Raw genomic sequence first — 2934 nt, 5'->3', positions numbered from 1 at the left:
ATAACCGAAACTGTTATTAAATAGTTTAAATTCCAAAATTATGTGGAAATTCAAATTCAGTATTTTTGATAGAATGTGAATATGAAAAGGATAGCTATACTTGATAGAATAAAAAATAAAAATACATATTCGGAACTAAAAGAAGAAGCACTAAATAGAGAAGTATGGAGAACGAAGACAAATGGCAGATGACAAGGTAGGTAGACTTTAAAATCTAAATATTCATAGCTGTCTATCTATCATCATTATATATAATACAGTATATATGCTGGCCTTAAGTAGTTTATGAGAGTCACAAATTCACAGATCATTTATGAGTAATGAAGCAGAATTTTAACATACTGTTTGCAACAATATCCCCTGTGACATCACCATTAGTGATAATATTATGCAACAGTCTATATACTATATTTCCATTTGGAAAGTAAAAATATCACAATATAATATTACAGAGAGAGAGAGATATGTTTCTTCCATGATAGGATCATCAATATATTTATTTCAATATAAATAATGATTATTATTTATGTTACTAGTTGATGTACAGCTGTGTATAAACAAATAGTTACAAATACATTTTACAATTTACATTTTTATAACAGGTGAACTGATGCAATTTACAGTAAACCACAAATGTGTATGGTTATGTTAAAGAGAGAGATTGACAGGTGTTCTCTTTACACCTGGTATACTGAATATGCAAAAAAGTTACTCTTGTCAAACAAAATTACATTTATTTTGCATTTTCAAACAGTATTTTCATTTGGGGCATTTTTGGTTTCCTGCAATAGGGTAATGTTCAAAACCAATATAATTCTCATTAACCTGAAGAAAAATGTGCAAGGAGAAATTGGGTTTGAAATGACCACAATTAGTATATAACCAGGGAGTATGTAAAATAAATCTCACTGGTATAACCACCAATGCCACTGTCAATCATTTATTAGCTCCACCCATTTAGGGATCCATTCCACTGATTGGCCAATGGTTTTTTTTTTCTTATGGGCATTTAGCTGTTTCATTGGAAATGTTGGGATTATTCATCATAAGGATTTCTTTTTATGTTTCTATACTTAACTTAACAAAGGTTCTTCATTACAGTCACAATAACAAACTCAATAGTAAGCAGGAGAATCAGTTTTAAAATAATTTGTTTCAACATGTTTTTCTTGCTCAAGTCCACACAAAAAAAGAACTGATCTTTAACGGCTTCCAAGACCACATTGATTGAAAGATAAAAAAAAACTACAAACAACTGTAGCCTGTATTTTATTAGTTATAGCTTTATTTTGCTAGTTTTCAATTATTGATATTGATGATTAATGTAGACCAGTACATTGAGACCCTTGAGATGGACAGTGGTGTGATCAGAAGGAACAGCTTCTCAACATTACGGAAGACAGGATTGTATAGAGGAATCTAGTCAAATATATTCATTCATCCAATACTTTTATTCCATTCTTCACAATAATAGATAAAAAATATTACATTTTTTTAAGGAAAAGGGAATTTCAGAAGAATTATAAAATAAAACCCCATGTTTATCCTAAACTAAGTTAGTATTAATGTATGTTTTAGTATATATTTATTAGTACTTATTTTTGATTGAAGCATGACTGTACTATAACACAATAACTAAAATGAATAAAATGTCAAAACACAGTTTGAATATACGTGATAATAAAAATACAAAAAGAGTAGGCACATTATACTGGTAAATGAAAGTCTTTAAAAAAACACGTCATTCAGATATAAAATCTATATTTGGATTATTTGCTAAAAATAACTGATAACACAACATCATATTGTTGAAAATTTCAATAAATGTGAAGAAAAAATAATTAAATGCTGATAATATATTATTGTTGAATCAATAGCTATAAAAAGGAAACTAAAATTAGTTCAAAGCAGACAATTTTTCTAAGGTCACAAATCAAGCACAAAAGAATAAAGAATAATAGTTTATGTAATTAAAATATGTTCAAAAGGATTACAGTACAGTAAAACATAGTTATAACAGGCAAAAGTTAAATTAATTTAACTCTTCCCTGGTTATAATAATTAATATTTTTCAACAGAAAAACACAGTGACATATACAATGAATTATATTTTTTTTTACTGCGGTGGTAAGAGGAACCCGGGTGACAGAGACACTCTGGTGTTGACCAGTGTTCAATTTAGATCGGTCAGTGAAAATGCCATGATTGTTTAATTTCTCGATTTTGGTTAAAAGGAGGAAGCAAGCGAGTATGTTCTGTTTAAATGTAATTTAAAGTTTCAAATAAAATCACCTAGTCACATGAATTGCGACCAAAAGCATTCATTTTGAAAAGAAGAAGAGAGAAGTCTTATTAGAACTGAATAAAAGCATAATCACATTCAGTCTTGATTTTCCAGCTCACTGATAAAACTAGGCATATAAAGACCTTCACATATTCTTTGCAGAGACCTTCCCTTGGGAGCCGTACAATTATTGGATAAGAAATTCAGTCCTCTAATCAGTATGCGTTGGTGCGCTACATACATTTCATGCTTGGTTGATCTCCAATTATTAACATGTGAGATACCTAGGCCCATCGGGTGTTATAAGTCACTCGAAACAGCCATAACAACTACAATCGGCTACCTTTTCACGCTTGCTTAGCCAAGCTTAAAAGATAGCGCATAGATTTCTAACGAAGGGTTAATTTCTAACACAGCACATACCATTATACTAAAGGGGTGGTCAGTATCAATCTGTACGATTACCTACAACGACACGTACATCACACAATTCAGTATCTTACCCAGGGGTATTCACGAAACATATCCACAGCCATTTCTGAAATTAAAAAAGATTTTCGATCCAAGATAATGAGAAGTAATATTGGCAATCTCTCTGGATTTAGGCATTTGATACATGTAATTTAGAACGACAGCATGCTGGCTAATAA

Source organism: Antedon bifida, chromosome 10, assembly GCF_963402885.1.
Source record: "Antedon bifida chromosome 10, ecAntBifi1.1, whole genome shotgun sequence".
In the NCBI taxonomy this organism is placed as follows: domain Eukaryota; kingdom Metazoa; phylum Echinodermata; class Crinoidea; order Comatulida; family Antedonidae; genus Antedon; species Antedon bifida.
The sequence above is the reverse complement of the archived record's forward strand: the minus strand, read 5'-3'. Positions refer to the sequence as shown.